General features: G+C 34.8%; 1 protein-coding gene across 3 annotated transcripts in view; it reads right to left on the bottom strand.

The window, feature by feature from the left end:
- LOC135832816 (beta-1,4-glucuronyltransferase 1) overlaps positions 1-17,892 on the bottom strand; it is a 155,730-nt gene that overhangs the window by 97,134 nt on the left and 40,704 nt on the right. For 2 of the 3 annotated variants that reach the window (XM_065346305.1, XM_065346306.1), the window contains one exon: positions 16,626-16,684. The exons of the other annotated variant lie outside the window; for it this stretch is intronic. The gene's annotated coding sequence lies outside the window, so the exon portion shown is untranslated. The remainder of the gene's footprint in view (positions 1-16,625; positions 16,685-17,892) is intronic. 3 annotated transcript variants of the gene reach the window in all.

Genomic DNA, 17,892 nt, shown 5'->3' with positions numbered 1-17,892 from the left:
TATTTAATGCGATCGATGTTTCTACAGCGAGAGAAGTACGCGCGTATCTTCCGGTACTGAATAAGTTGGTGTACTTGCATTATCAATAAATTAATTTAATTTTAATTTTTATAACGTACCTCGAACGTAGACAGAAGAAAGCAAAACATTAATTTAAATACGTAATTTACTCGCCCGAGGTGTTTTAGGTATACTCGAACGTGTATTGGATAGATGATACTGGATACCTAATTTTGGTGTATTTTTTTTATTTTTAGAGATGTTTATCTTCCTTCGGGTTGTGTACTTGTAAGATTTGCATTTTTATAGTGTTTTCTTTCGTATTCTAGAATTTTAACCCTCACTTTTGTATAGATAATATTGCAGTGTGTAAAATCGGTCGACTTATAAAACATCTTCTATGCTGTAGATGGGCTATAGGTAGGTAGGTAGGTAGGTAGGTACCTACGAGGTTTCATTAGCGTGAAAACTCGAGCAACAAAATCGTTAAGAACGCGCGCCATCCTTCAGTGAATTAATAAATTATTAGTTAACAAAAAATTCACAAACGTTTGCAAATTGTTATACCGCACGGGATGTACCCTAAATACCGGAAATTAATTTCGTATATAAACACGTACCATATACGTATACTCGCATGAAACTATTCATTATTCATCTTCAATATCATTACCTATACATACTCGGAATTCATTATAGATCAAAGATGAGTTTGCACAACAAGTTGGCGTTAAATTTATACGCAGGCACGTAAAAATAACGTTTATCTTTTGGGGACACCCTGTTAATATAATACCTAGCTGAGAAATGAAACCTTTATTCGGGAAGACTTGTACTATGAAAAGTCGAGTGTAGGCAGAGGTAGCCCAACAGCAAGAGTTTGAGCCGCAATAAAAAAAATTTCGGCTTGGGTAAAAGAGCATGAATCGAATCCCGTTGAAAAAATCTAATATCTTTTTAGACAGTTGGAAAGTTTAGTACGAGTATCTTTAAAGGTATAAACTGTCTTGTGTAATACTCCACAATCCATTTTGCCATGTACCATATTTCACGGTCTTCGAGTCACAGTATCAAATTCAATACGAGTTGTAAAAGTTTTAGAAAATGGTTCGAAATACGAGTACGTGGGTTATCGATAAAATACCTACCTTCGAGTAGAAAATTTAGTGGCAGGAAATTTGTGTAAATTCCAACAATAAAAGAAATTGCCGAAAAAGCCCGAAATAATTTTGAAAATAGCTTCAATTGCATTTGAAATGGATTTTTGAAAAAAATTAGCAAAACTTGATAATTTATTGCAGGATATGCGAGGCGTTTCATTTTGTCTTCTTTTTTTGGTCATTCAATGAGATGTCCTAGTTCAGTCTTTCAGAAAAATGATTTCTTCGACTTTACTCGATTTTCCAAACCATTTTTTAAAAAATTTTCTAGATCTTTCAAACATCAACTTTAAAGTAGCAGGGAGAGAAAGAGGATTAATCTTATTAGTTAAACGAACTGTATAGCAGGGAAACGGGTTGAATTCCATGACAGTTAAGTTCCTCAAGGCCCCTCTCATCCTAATGTAACTAAATTGAGATATTCCCTAAAACGTAATTTTCCAGAAACGAGAAATTCCTCGATTATTTTCAATTTTCCAGTCTCTGGAAAATCGAACACTCTGGTTACCAAATAGTAGGTGTTACATCGATATTTTAAAAATAGGCGCCCAAATGACAGCTTTTCTCGACAAATATTCATCACGATAATGCACGCAGAGTGGGTGATATTTTGAAAAAAAATATATATAAAAAAATAAACGAATATCGAACACGCGATTTGGCCATAATTTACTCGTAGGTTCGATTGCGCACTTGATTTTCGCATCGTAACAGCAAGCAGTGCTCAGCAATTTGATGAAAACCTCTCAATACTTTTCGATGCAAATAAACGATGTTAACAAATTGCTCCAAGTCGAATTTGAATGTACATCGTTGGTAATTGGTATACCTACTTCAAGTCTCGAGTAGATTTAAATTGAAAAATCTTATAAAAATTCATCCATCGAAATGTACGACGAAATTAGTTTAATTCGATGCACGCGTAATTTAACGCTGAATAATTTCAGTCAAAGGGTCGTAACGACGAGAAGATCAAAAAGGAGGTGAAAATTGACGTTAGCGACGAGTTCAATAGATACATTAGTGAGGAGAAATCACTTAAAATTAGATTACGAGAAACTGTAAGTTTTACAACCAAGTAAATGAAATTATTACAAGTATTTTCTAACACTATCCCCGGTGTCCAGCGATGTAAGGTGACTTATAGTCTGCTACTGTACTCCAGAAATGACGTATATATGTATAGTATAAAACTTGTACATTACTTCTCCATAAAAATACCATTTCCGTAAACTAACCCGTGCGTTTCCGGCAACCGAAACTTTTTCTTTCATTCGACCACGAAACAAGAAGAAGATATGAGCGAAGCATGAGTCAAAAACTACATATAAGCAGATACAGCAATTTTTCTTCAGATTTTTATCTACAAAACGTAGTTACAGGTAGTTAAATACTATTTATAAATGACGCCGAGTATTTGACTGATTAACCGGTTATAATACGTGAGGTAATTTTTTAATAAAAATTTCATTTTCCGACTGACTTTTGCACGGAAGCACCGGCACGTCAGTCGGGTCGCATTTTGATTTATTACGAGGCTGAAATCGTTTATTATTTTGGCGCGTTTTTAAATGAATAATTAGCTCGGTTTCGGTCTAAATATTCGACGAGAGATACTTCGTATATTATATTTATAACTGGAGTCGAAAAAATAGATTAAATTCATCCGAGCTGGTTATTTTCAAAATATGTTTTCTTAGGTTACGAGTAAGTATATTTCACGAAGTATATTATACTTATAAACGAATATCATGCAGTGTATTCTTAATTAACGAAATTGTTATTACATTTTCTTCGAGTGTTAGAAACAACTTTCAGTTTTTTTTAACATTTTTTTTTACTATCAAGTATATAAATATCAAATATCCTGAATAAAAAACACACATCATTACGAGCGGTTGGCACTTTTAGAATAAGTATAGGTACCTACATCAAGTATCTGTACAATGTTGAGATATTTCTTTTACTTTTATACGCTACGCTACGCTACAAGAAGTAAAAAATTTCAGAACTTCGTTTATTAATTTTTTCTTTGTTTTTTTTTTGTTTTTGTGAAAAATACTTCTATAAACCTACCAACAGCTGTAGATAATGATTGAAGATTACTTTAATGAAATTTTTTATTGCATCGAGGATAAATTTTTTGTCTGAGACGAGCTCTACGGTTGATACGATGTCGTCTTAGCCATAATTATAATAGCTGTAGACTAAAGTTATTCGAGGATATTTTCCTCGTAATGTTGAAATAAGATACTGGATTACTGGTGCACGTAGATACAGGGTGAATCGTAAATCGTGAGCTTCCTTCGAAACAGCAAATAGGCAACTCATCCTCATCGCAAGGTAGGCCAATTATAAATGGATTACGCAAAGTTACTGAGAAGAGAGGAGGGAGTGAAGGGAGTCGAGATGAATGTAAGTTGACAATTTTTCAATTTTTTGCTGAACATTTGAACAAGCACCTAAAAAATTGTGAAAAATTAAATTGCGCTATTTTGGGAACTCCTTGATTCCCTCTCAGGTGATCCACTGGGCTAAAAATTTACGTTTGAATTCATATTAAGTGAACTCAAAACATGTGCGTAAATCGCAAAAATTGAAATTTCAGCAAAATAAAAATTTATAGATTTTTATTACTTACTCGTTGAGGAGCATCAAGTGGTCCCCAAAATGACACGGTTCGATTTTTCAAGTAAACATTATAATACGGGCACGGAGAAAATTGACAAAATATACAGGTGTGTGGCATGTTCATGATTCCTCTTGATCCCCCCCCCCCCAATCGATGGCCAAAATTTATTCTCAATAATTACTCCTCCTAAAGAGATTACTAAAATATTTCCATCAAAAATGGAAATTTCGCCCCTTGGAATAAATTGAAGATAATCATCACAGTTGAGAACCATTTCATCATTTCTTGCATTAATAGTATTCAGGGCTGCAAAAGTAAATTGCAACTTCCATCTCACCACAGTTTTCAATTGACCAAAAGTCGAAAATTCCGCGTAAAACTGAATTTAAAAAATCCCAAACGAACTTATTCTACTCTCAACAATTCGAATATCAAGCAACCATACACACTTGAAGTAGGATAAGTTGCCTACTTGAAGAGTTGAAGGGCTCTAGCACTTATGAAACATCCTGTATACAGCAAGACGTGTTGGTCTTTGTACTTAACGTTTCGGAAGGAAAACTCTAGCTTCGCTCGATGGCTCGGCAAAAATTAATTTAAATGTAGACCGTTATATATATGTACTGAAACTCTTTTTGAAAAAGTTGATTTTAATCGGTTGTTAGGTTAAAAAGTAGAGAAAATGTTTTTCACAACGGAACGAAGCGAGTTATCCGGATTTATAATGTATTCATTGAAAATATAGTCGACTCGAGTTAGTGGTATTAATTTTTCAGTACTTGTAGCTTTAGAAATTCGCTAAAGAAGCTTCGCATGGCGGCATTCTTTTTTACATAGTTTAACGAAATGAGCTTTCTTTCTTTTTTTTTCCACAGCGAAGTGCTTTCTCAAAGGGGTACAAGTTTCTAGCATGTTTGGCGAGTTGAAATATTTATTTGGGCGACTCTATGTCTCTATACTTTACCCTATCCTATGCTTTTTGATAATCTCTCATTCTACAGCTGAGGTTGGGAAATTAATGCCACCTTGGAAACTATGATCGAAAAATAGGATTACTTGATGTAGCATAGATATGGCAGTATTACCAACGAGTACGTACAATTAACGACTACGTTGATTTTTTTTAGCTAGTCGAAACTTTTGCATAATTGCAATCTGTTTACATTACACCGTGTTCGGGCAATACCGAGATAAGTAATCGGATCACCTTACTTAGCCAACGAGCCAAGTTTTTAAATGATGCAATTATATAGTTTTGCATAAACTAGACTACCTCTTGTACGAAAACGTGTTTCATTTCAGTAAGATCACGTATCAATAAAAACAATGGGAATTGATTACATTAGACTAATAGGCTACCATAGGTCTAGCCTAGGTAAGTACAAGTATAAAGGCCAAAATCTTTGAATATTTACACAAGTAACAGCAGTTAACCATATCTTGATATTGTTTGAAATAGATACCATTACCTACACGCAGTTTCGCTATGAACTAAAATGACGACACTTCCTCTATAGTACTATCTGCTGCACTTGTTCGTATAATCTTTATCTCTCTGTGAACGACTTCCCTTTAGAACAAATTATGAAGATAAAACTAGCGGTTTGCGTTCAAATTGATTCTTGTTTCTCATGCACATACTCGTTGAACTTATTATAATACGAATACAATGTTTACATACGAAGCGACATTGTCTAAGCGATTAGTTAATTAGTGTGTTTTTATTTTAGCGAATTTATTACCAATGTCAAAACACTAAGTATATTCTTTTGAATGCAGTGAAAGCTAAGCACCTTTCACTTGCGTAAGTCTCGGCATATTATACCAATATATCGTTGTTTCCTTCCGAAGTTCCGATGCACGAATTTCATGCATGCACGATTTTTTTTCCAGCTAATATCTCCCAAAACGACCAATTTGTTCAGAAAATTTGTAACGCGAGCTGGTGATTAGGATATTGTGATTTATTGTGCTCGTGAATAATGTCGCCTTTGACGGAAATACCTCGAGTTATGTTGCGAATTATCACGAAATAAAAGTAATTTGATTGTCGGCTTGATTTTTTTGCATGTACATTCTACTTATACGTAATTTTATTTTTGGGTACTAGAATCAGTTACACAACAATCTCGGTTATCTAATCATACACACATCAACAGACCTTCAAGTTCAAACTGGCAGTATCCTGATTTGAAGCAAATTTTGTCCCCATCTTCCAGCGGTTCGAAAAAGGAGGAGATGAGCTTCAAGATCTTAACATACCTACTTTCCCATTGGGTGGAATGGTGCTTGAGACAGAAAAATTTTGAAAGCTCTTATATTTTTGAGGATCAAAACGATGAAAAAATTGTAAAAAAAATTATAATAAAAAAAACGTCGAATTTGATTATCTAATCGTTTTTTGGGTTCAACTCCTCAAAGTGCCCCCAGGGTCATTCCACGTCAATTCGACCAAGAAGTGGTAATGAGGGTTGGCGATTTTTTTGAAATTTTTCCAGTAAAGGCTGCTAGGGGGTGTCAAAGTTTTCAGTGAACTATGAAATATCATCGATTTCAGCAGTGGATTACTCAATAACCGCGATACCTTCCAAAATGGAACTTTTTCCAATAGTTGAGGGTTTTGAAAGACTTTTTGGTGATATCATAAAAATCATAATCCACTGCTGAAATGGATGATATTTCATGTTCACTGAAAACTTTGACACCCCTTATAGCAGCCTTTGAAATCGGGCTAGAGAGCTGCGATTTGCGCCATTGGTCATCCCTTCGGTAGGTCTTTTTACCGGAAAAATTTCAAAAAAATCGTCGACCCCCCCCCATACCACTTTTTGGTCGAATTGACGTGGAATGACCCCCCCCTCCGTCACGCACCTTTTTCAAAATGAAGCCTAAAAATTATTACGAGCTCGGATACAGTTATCACTGATCTGAGAAAGTCAAGTTACGTTGGAAACTTTTGAATAGGTACCTATACCTACGTATACGATACGCTTCGTCATTTTTAGTAGATTCATAAAATCTGCTTCCTATTTTTCTGTATCTGACGTGACGAGTGACTTCGAAATTAAAAAAAGAACAAAAAAAGGAAAAATTGAATCACCAAGAACCTTTCCAAAATCTCTCTCACTCGAAAAATCCGAAGCTCGAAAAACTCTCTTCTCGCCCTCCCTCCTCCTCAAAATGGTTTCATGTCAGCAAACAAGTTGTTAGGTAACCTACTTTGGCACGACATCGACTCATAGGTAAGATATCCAAATTACAAAAACACCAGAACTACCAGCAGACAATTGAGCGACGATGAAAACCGCAAATATGTAGGTATGAATCATCGTCCAAGCGTCCGTCGTCGCTCAGCGACGATATAATAACCCGAATGGAAACAGCCTTCGTAAGAATGCAGCCCACCGGAACCAGCAATAAGCACATATGTATAGGCAGATACTCGACACTCTTATAGAGATGCATAACAGCTCGAGCCCAAGCTATACGCGCGTATAAATCAATCAATACAACCAGGACCACACGAAAATAGAAATTACCAGTTCATAAACACGGTTAAATTACCGGTTAGAAAAATAGAAGAAAAAAAATATCGCATAGTTCTCGTTTGATTATTCATCCTTAGCAGTATAATACCCATCATCAATCTATCAATACTTACCAATGCAAATATACATGACTGTACATCATTAACCTCGACATAGGGATTAGGTCGAACCTGCTGCGTCGTCGTTGGCAGTGCTTTACGTGAGCTTTACACCTTCGTTGGAAGGAGAAAGGGGGCAAGGGGAACAAAAAAACCGGATACATAATGGGACACAACGTACGTTTGTTTATGTCAACTTGCGAACGCGTGAACGCGAATTTGAAAAATCTAAACTTAACTAAACGAAAGTGTTGGGTTGCGTAAATAATAAACCCATCAATGAAACCGAATGCGGAAACAAAAAAAAAAAACAACAGAAAACAAAAAAAGAACTCCGTTAAATGAAAAGCGAATTAGCCGTCGAATTTAATAAACGCTCTTTGATCCATTGTTCATCTGACTCTGTGACTTTCGCAACTCGGCAGCGCATCCGTTCACAATACCTTTTCAGCTTCCGAATTCGTTCGAGTGCTCGTTAAATGATAATTAAATTGGAAAAAAAGAGCCAAGATTGCGAGTCCTTCGCGCCCTCCATCGTGTCATTTCCGAGAACATTCCACAATGAAGAATATTTCATAAAAACTCGCACTTCGCAGACGGACGATTGCTAGGTACCTATTTTCTTTTCTCAATTAAAACGTGTTTTTTTTTCCTTTTCAATTCAATCGTAAACGCCAAGTTCATAGTTCACACTTCATATACACGTCGGAATCGGAAATGCCACTTTGAAACCACGTACATGTAAGTACGAGGTAGACCCCACGATAATCGCAATTGCTTTTCAAATGCGCTGAAATTAATTATACGAGTAAATATTGGAACGTTACGGCGACGTAACGAGTTAAAAAGCCATACCTACGAGCGAAGGGCGACTATTATTACGTATGACTGCATTATCGCCTTAAAAAAAACTCACCTATAACGCATAATTATCGCGCAATATTTTCCCCATCAACGATCGCCAGCGCCACCAATTTAATAACTTACATATGTACGTAGACGTATGTTTTGCCATCTTCGAATAAATATTTTATTTAGCGGGCATTATGAAATTTTCATTCTTTTATTTCTGTCAGTCGAAATTATCGTGTTTACCCGGCTACGTAGGTACCTACCTAGTGTATTACGTGGTATATAGGACGCGAAACCATTGTAAAGAGCCTTGTGTCTGGCATTTTGACGGCGATTGTTAATCACATTAATGGAACTGTACAGCGTACTGCTCTGCCTCTGTGCAGTTATTTTTCTATCGTACGTTTTAAATCTCTTTTAAAGGTCCCATCACATCAGCACAAAAACCATTCCACTTACACACCAGCTCGACGTACTGTAATCGAGCTTGTATTCCCTTCACATCCCCTTTCCACCTAGTCATGGTTTTCATACGCCAATTTTAACACTTCACCAGTATACAGGGTGTCCGAAAAGTGAGTCAAATTATAAATTTGGATGTCATCAAGGACCAAATTTCACTTTAAAAAAATTCCAATGAACTTATTGCTCATCGTGAAAGGTCAACGGGCGAACACCCTTCCAACAAAGTCAAAATCAAAATTAATTTTCGATCATGAAGGTGGATAGTACATTTATATAAAAAATTGAGAAAATTTTGATCAAATAAGTTTTTGCCTAGCTTGCAAATAAAAGGAGCTGCGAATAGATTCTTTTTCTGAAATTTTCTAATTTAAAATTTAATGGACTATCACTTTGAATGATTAAGAAATGTTAGTTCTCATCGTCAATATGAAACCTGGCTTACCTGGTATGACTTCTGAAGACAAACAAAAAAAAGTTCTCTACCTAGTGATCTATCCCAAAGGTTAGAAGAGTTATAAAGAGTTGAAAATGATGAGAAAAATTTTTTAAAAATCCAAGCAAAATTGAAATCGAGTTTTTATTGAACAAAAATTTCGGTGTATATAACTTCTGAAAACGAGAAAAAAGGTCTGTAACAAAATTATCCATCTTCGAAACAGTAGAAGCTGTAGGAGATGAGAGTAACTCAAATTTGTAGCTCACTGGAAATTTTGAGTCCTCATAGACATGTTTGTCCCCAGTAGTTAAGGCGTGAACTGGCACCCAGGTTTTTTGGTACCTTCGCACCCAGTACCTATGCACTCGGCGCGTAGGTACTGGGTGTGAAGGTACCAAAAAACCTGGGTGCCAGTTCACGCCCTAACTACTGTCCCTTCCATTCTGCAATCAGCCGAAATCCATAGTAAAAATCATTTTTGACTATCTCTTCTAGAAAAGGTTTTGCCCCATTCAGTTTTTAAAATAGCAACATAATCGTCTTGGTTTTTTTCCAATGTCACAATTTCTACTTCGATCATTCACTCTTCGGACACCCTGTAAAGCATATCCAGCATCGATACATCCTCAAATAATTGAAGTGCTTTTATTTGCATTAATTTTTCACCATCACAAGCACGTTTTAATAGCTCGACAATGCATATATATTATATATACACTAATGTACCAAACTAACTCAAACACGAATGAATGGCGATGGCAGTGCGTATTCCGAAAAATATCTCGAATTAATGACACAATTTAATTACAAATTCCACGCTCGCATTCCATAACCTGAATTTTCTACTGCGGCGTGACCTTGCAGTATAATTTCGACTTGTTTTTTTTTTCGTCGCTTATTTTTTTCACCGACGACGTTTCTTCCAGATTCCGGACTAATATCTCGACTTGGTGACGATATAGCCAAAATGTTTTGTTCTGCGAGCGCGAGCCACTATCTAATGAATAATGATTGATGAGGAAATCATTTCCACTAATCTGCATCGTATTAACTTTCGAAGAATAAACGTTTTTACGTGGGTTGTTATTGTTGGTTCAATGGTTTCATTCTACAAAAATTAAGGCTAGCAAAATAATTTATAAACTTACAAGGAAACGTTTGGCCGGAAATTCATTCGAGAAAGAATGTGAAACTTTCGTAACAATTTCACTGCTAATTAAAAATTAACCAAGTTAAGGTTTGATAAGTTTAAATTTAACCCTTTTTATATGCGTAGGAAAGATGTGAATTGTGAAGGGATGAAATGTGAAAACTTCTGTTTATATCGAGATCGAGTGTTGGCTAGATAGAAATTAGTGAACGAGGTCATTTTTATCGATAATTAATTCAAATCTCGGAATGTAGATAAATATAATTCCAATTCTGAGCTGAAATTTTCAGCAAAATAAAAAAAATGCTACGAGGAAGAATAACCAACAGGGAAGATATTTTTAAGATAATTTTGATATTTATCAAGTATGCTTCTCCTCTCCCTCTCCCTCCCTCATTCCCACGGGCTCGAACAGTATTATACCATTTTTCAAACCTTCGATGTTTAAATATTTGAGTGGATTTTAAAAAAATTTCAAAATAGCGATGATCTCTGCAATTCATGTTTTCTTTCATTTTTCTGCTCACACGGATAGGAGCGATTCTAAAATAATGAAACAAAAGCTAAAATCTACAATTTTCAGTGAATCGTGAAATGAAAAAAACACACAACTAAAACGAAGAGTATTCGAATATGAAAAATTACTCTTCGCTCAAATTACAATTTTAAAAATTAATTCAATACCTATCGTACCAATACCCACAAAAAAGAAAATTCCTCGAGGGTAAATTCTAAGTTCAAATTTATAAAAAGAAATATTTTCATCCAGGATAAAAGTACGTTCACCTCAAAAAAAAAGACGAAAAAAAATCTCAACGCGAAAAACGTGTTTACAATTTAATTATGAGAAAGCAACTCAATTCTGATAACACGACTCGAAGAAAAAATTGTAAAAACGGAACCAGCAAAATTATAGGACAGGCGCATTTTTCTTTTATACATAATTGATATACACTCCGATAAATGAAAAAATAAAAAAATACTGTATTGAAGTGGATCAAGTCCGAGAACTCGAAATGAATAATACAACGAAAAAAAAGTTCAGTTTATTAATTTTTTGTTAGATAGAGAGCAAAAAAAATAATGTCTTGGAAAATTAGTCTATCGTTCGATTATTTCATCTAAGTTTTTCCTTTCATACTTTTTATACCTAACGTAAGTATAGAAATAAAATGAAAAATTATTGATCGTTTACGTTGCATCAATTAAAATTTTGCAAGAACGAAAAAGTGCTGAAGATTGACGCTGTGAACTCTAATTTGATGACATTTTTTGAAAATGTGTACTTTTTAGGCAAAATAATTCGTAGGTAGGGATACCCCATTTTAAATCTTTCATCATACACGTATTTCTTTACTTGTAAATTAAAAAAAAGAGAAATTTTTACCGAACCCATTTCTACCAAGAATCTGCGGGCAAAGCTCAACTTTGATCAATGATCAGCTAAAAAATTGAGAAATTTCATACTTATATGTATCTTGAATTACTAACACTATACACTCGAGGCAACAAAAATAACTTTCATGTTCAAAAATTGACTAATTGATCGCGGACCATCTATCCATCGAGAATCATATTAAAATTGATTTGTGAGCCTAGAAGAGACAAATCATCATAATCATTTCGAGGAAAACACACGCAAAATTTGATTCGTTACAGTAGCAATACTCTTTCGTTTTTTTCTCGCCCTTAAGTAATGGAATTTTCCAAAATGAGAAATGTCCACAGCATTTTATCAAAAAACCAAAAAAAAAAATTAATAAATAAACAAAAAATGACAATAAAAATGAAACAGCGACTGTACATTTCCAACAGCGAACTTTTTTTTAACAATAACGGTGTAATTTACGATCCGGTGGATTTCCAAACTATTTTGGCGTCTGTGAAAACATATCTACCCGATAAAATAAACAATACAAATGAGCACATTTTCAGCAAATACGTGTGTATCTCCGAGTATGTTAAGAATTCACAAAGGAGGGGGGGGGAGGAAAAACTCGACCTATTACCCACAAAAACCGAGAGAGAATCCAAATTCTGAAATGGTTTCACGGTCAATAAAACAAAAACACGGAAAAAAGCGCGCCATAATATTATTATGGAGCATCTCCGATAGAATATACTCGTAGTTCTCTGCTGTAGTTAGTACAATGACACGACAATAAGAAATCGTCTGCTGCATCACAGACACCAGAAATCCTTGACAAGAATTTATTTGAAATTGGATTAAATTTTCATTACGTTTTATACAAACAAGCCATGGATGCTGTTTATCATTCGTACGTACTCGTATATGTACGAGAGTATATCTTATATGCAGAATTACGTGTAAAATGAAAATGTATTTTTAATACGATTCGATGTATGTCGATTGTCGAAGGTACCCATTGCGACATTCTGCATCGTCTGGTACGTGCGCCATTATTTCTTTATTACGTTTATTCTGGCCGAACAAGTTACGTGGTCTGCTCTTTAATGCCGATACAAGTTGAAAAAAAAGACAAATTTTTCTCGCGTACATCGAATTGAAAAATTCAACCGGTTTGCAGCAGCACAGGAGATGGTATACATTGCCTATGGATTGGTGTAGATATTCTTTTATGCCATTATGCATATAACATGATAATGGAAAAGTTTTTTTTCAATACTCGTCTAAGGTAACAGTCGTTCTCCAGTTTTAATACTATAAGTATAAGAAATAAAAAGAAAGGAAGGTGTAAATATCGAGTAACATTCCACTTACAATAAAATTTCAACCGGATATATTATAATTACCGACGATGGCAGATAGGGATGAAATTCCTCAGTAATATGATTTGAGTTGACCATGGTTCATTCGTGAAATTACAATAAAATGCTATATGTCGATCGCGGTAATCGAATCGCATTTCGACCACTACATTTGCCAAAAACTCACCGGACACCCATCAAGGTTATCTTTCAAAGTTTATAATAGCTGAATGTTGAACTATAAAACTAGATCAGAGAGAAACCTGAGTATACTCGGTGCAGAGAGGTAAAAAGAAGAGAAAGAAAAACGCGTACTGGTTACCAAAAAGTAAAATAAAATATGTAAAATGCCAACTAAACCGGCAACGTGAGACGAATTTTTTTCGTCGGAAAGTTTTTTCCAAAAGTTTGCCTTCGGAAGTTTGCTTCGGTGTCGACGTTAATTTAAAATCAATTCGTTGATCGAATGGGAAAGCACAAAAGAAGTATTTTTCACTGTGCTGGATAAGGAAACTGAAAAATCCAATACGCATTCTGAAAGTGTTCGTGCTTTTTTTTTGTATTTTTAAATACCCGCTCGGTTCAATTACAGAACTGATAAATTACCGCACCTCTACGCTTCGTCTGAAAAGTTTTGATTTCTAATTTAAGAATCGAAAATTGGCGTGGTTTTTCTATAGAATTTTCGAACCGCTATCGCAGCGAGAATGTGTCGAAAAGAATTAACGTAAACAATAATTCGACACTCGAGTTTTACGTAGTTCGACGATTGATTTTCAAAAGTAATTTAAAACAATTCATAATGATTGAGAAGTACTTGTCTATTTCAAGTTCAAACTCCTAAAAACATGAATGAATGTACCTACTTGCATCGCATACACATACTTAACGGACATAAAAAATTATATCAAATCGATTATTAGTCGAGTCAGGGCGATTGTAAGTGCTTGTATGTACTAGTTATTATTTTACCATCTATTATCATTTTTTGCTGGCGACGAGTCAATAATGTTTGGAAGTGATTTGCCGAATCGCGATTTTCGTAAGCGTCAATTTTTTTTCTCATCATTCGACGTGAATAGAATTTTATATACATTATGAGATGTTTACGAAATACCCACCAAAATTTTTTATGTGACTGGATGACTAATAAGTTGCTTAGATGCAATCATCGAATAAGACATGTAACAATTTTATGCGCATTTTATCAATTAATTCAAACGACGTAAGATTATCCGATGTATTGGGATAGGTTTTATGCATCAAAAAAGTAATTTTCAATTCACACATCACATGAAAAAATAAAGAACTCAGCAGACTCTTGTTGAGGAGCTTCAAGTTCCAAAACAATTAACCTCGCAACATTTTCTTTCAGGAAACCGCTGGCATAATTACACGACCAAAATTTTTGGCATCAGAAAATAATATTGTAACACGGCTCGTTTCCAATTTTTCCTCAGAAAAAGTAACTTTAAGTTAACCACCAAAAAAGCTCGAAAAAGTTACCAAAGGCAATGACAATTTTTACAAAAGAACATTTCTGAAAAAACGAGACTTTTGGACAATTTTCGAGAAAAAAATGAAATTTTTAGGAATTTTTTGAAAAATAAACGAAACTTTAGCAATTTGAAAAGCCAGAACTTTTTACTACTTTTGGCAAAGAGCAAGACTTTTGCAATATTTTAGCAAAGCGTAGAATTTTCTGGGGATTGTTGCTAAAAGTGATACTTCTTGACAATTTCTGGCAAAAAAGAAAGGACCATTGGATAGATTTGAAAAAATAATGAAAATCTTTAAAAATTGCAAGATTTCTGCAAAGGGCAAAAATTTGACAATTTTAGTAGAAATCAGCAACTTTTAGAAATTTTTGGAAAAGAAATATCACATTTTTTTTGACAAGTGAGACCTTCTTTACGAAGGTGAAAAACGCATATTTCTATAACGCGAGGGTGGAAAAGTCGACTTTCCACCCACAGTTAGGAAAAAATAGTAATTGCTAAAAATCTAGAATTTTTGGCAATTTTTGGCAAAAAGCAAGACTGACAACTTCATTGGCGATCATTGGCAAAGCAAGACTTTTCGGTAAAAAGTACGACTTTTTGGAGTGTTTTGCAAAAAACCGAGGATAATTTTTGACAAAACGCAAGATTAGCAATTTTAGCAAAAAACACGACGCAAAAAAATTATAATTTTTGGCAATGTTTATCGAAAATGGGAAACTTTTTTTTCAATTTTTCAGTTAAAAAGCGAGACTTTCGGGCAATTTTTATAAAGAAATGAGGATATGTGAAAAAGTGACAATTTTCACCATGAAAACGTCGAGACTATTTGGAAATTAGTACAAAATTGAGATTTTTTACTATTTTTGGCAAAAAGCGAAACTGGGGCACTTTCAGCAATAGGCAGCGCTTTGAAACCGTAACGCTGAAAATGCACATCTGCAAGCAATTAGAAAAGCTGAAAAATCTTGAAAAAATTATACTTTGTGTGCAGAATGACCCTTTTCCCCCTTCCATTTCCATCCTCTTTCAAATTTTAATTGACTTTCTTCAAAGATATTTCGTTTCACAACTTTTAAGACGATTTAACACAAAACAGCTAACTTCGATAAGTAAATGTTTCTCCGGCCAGAATGTTAACAACGTTTCAATGCAATCAACTAACACAAAATGGATACGAAGCTTTAAACGAAACGAAAACTTGTTTTAAAATCAAACAGATAGCGAATTGTGTGGTAAAACCGAAAGCAATCGCAATAATTCTCAAGTAATCGCGAGAACAATACCATCGCCTTAATTACCTTCATTATAAGTAAAACACTCTCGCTTCAAACATTCAAAAGCGAATCATTTAGATTGAGAAAATTAACATACGAATAAGCCTATCGTCACTTTACGTTAAATCAAACCCAAAACTATAAATGAATTAGGCCTCGATAAATCAACCAAAATGAAGACAATACGCGTTATAATTAAAACCGAACCGAGCAGATTTATCAACATATCATTCTTGTAATACGAATAACAGTCAGGTAGAGGTATATAGACTACATAGTACTTCTACCTAGCATACCATTTCCCCGTTTTAAATGCCGCAACACAGCGACGTCAGTTCATTTGACGATGAGCATTGAGAGAGCGAGAGAGGGAGGAGAGGGAGGAGAGGAGAGAATTTACATCCGAATATACAGAATAATCAACACAACGAGAACGACAAGTTCACCGCAAAATGTAAAATCTGCCAAATGTAACCTTTGAAAAATCTAAGAAATTTCTATGACAACATGCGAAAGCAAACAACCATCTACCCACCAAACGAAAGGCGAAATTACCATAAAGAACGTTTGAGAAAAATCTACTTAAATTTGAATCGAAGGAAATTCACCTTGCCTTACTCGTAGCAAAAAGCGTTTGCTAAACGAATGTCAACAAAAATGCCTAAATTATACTCGAATTCTCGCCAGAATAATTTATAACGACGTAGAGAGTTCTACATATAGGTTGATTTATGGCATTAAACTATACCTATTTTCCATACAACAATCTTGTACTTACAGTATGAAAATTCAACTTCAATATCTTCAATTGGCGATCCAAACAATAAACTTCATCATCTGTAACAGAAAAATCAACAATGGTAAAAATTAGCCTTCTGGTAAATGGCACAGATGAACTCATACACACCAAAACACTTGATAAAAAAAATCATCGGTAACTTTTTCACATACTACTGGTCTAACAGTATGAGGAGGTTATGTCGTTATTTAATCTCATTTATATTACATAAACGTACCAATACACAACTGGAACTGCACATGTTCAAATTTCAGGGTAAGGGGACCGAAGGTTAATGTTAACATTCGCACACATCACAACATCGCAAAAGACCTAATAATAAATGGAACTGAGCAAACAAAAAAATTATAACAAAAAATCAAGCTACCGGTGGCCCAGCCCGGCCTACGCACAGTAAGTAAGTATACTTTCATCGTGTATTTTTTCTTTCTTTATAAAAATGCTATTTCTGCCATCCGACTTAAGTCAACAAAAAGCATCCTTTTGTAGGCTACGTCTATAACAGATTTTACATTTAAACGAGTCTTTGAGACTGATGAAGCGTGCATTTGAACAAGCGAGAGGAGAAAAAAAACAATCCTCCAGCGCAGCAGGCCTTTTTACACGTTCTTTATTCGAATTCGCTTTTTATGAATACGAAAAAAAAAGCTCCAGTGTAATTACTTTTTCTCAAGCTGCAGCCGCAAAAAACACATATTCGCTCGAATTTAATAAACATATCGAATATAACCGCGTCTGCGTCAGCAACGCCAACAAGTTATTACAATTTCTCATCATTTTTCTCGACCTTGTTACGCATCGATGCGATGGGTTAATAGACGAAAATCGAACTAGCCGGAAAAGTAAATAATGTCTTAAGAAAACGCAGAAACCGCAACGAGAGTGCAAGTAAAAAACCACAGTCGAAGATGAACGCTCCTGATGTTGAGAAGCGAAAGAGGCTAAAAAAAATCTGAATTAAAAATACCAACAAATTACCATTAAGACCACTATGATTGAGCCACGAAGAGGGATATGCTTCGAAGCACCCATGCTCGGAATCGGAAATTCGATTTACTATCGATTGTGTTACGTTACGTGTATTTTGCCAGTCATTCTCGTCGAACTTGAATTGAACCATGACCAGGGGCGAATGGGATTTTTACATTTTTCAATACTGCTCGCCGCTTAAAAACACGTAAATCGATTACCCCCTTTTTCAGCGATGAAAAACTGAAATCTTTTCAACTTCAGTTTCTGTTTCAAT

This window comes from Planococcus citri, chromosome 1 (genome assembly GCF_950023065.1).
Source record: "Planococcus citri chromosome 1, ihPlaCitr1.1, whole genome shotgun sequence".
Lineage (NCBI taxonomy): Eukaryota > Metazoa > Arthropoda > Insecta > Hemiptera > Pseudococcidae > Planococcus > Planococcus citri.
The sequence above is the reverse complement of the archived record's forward strand: the minus strand, read 5'-3'. Positions and strand labels throughout refer to the sequence as shown.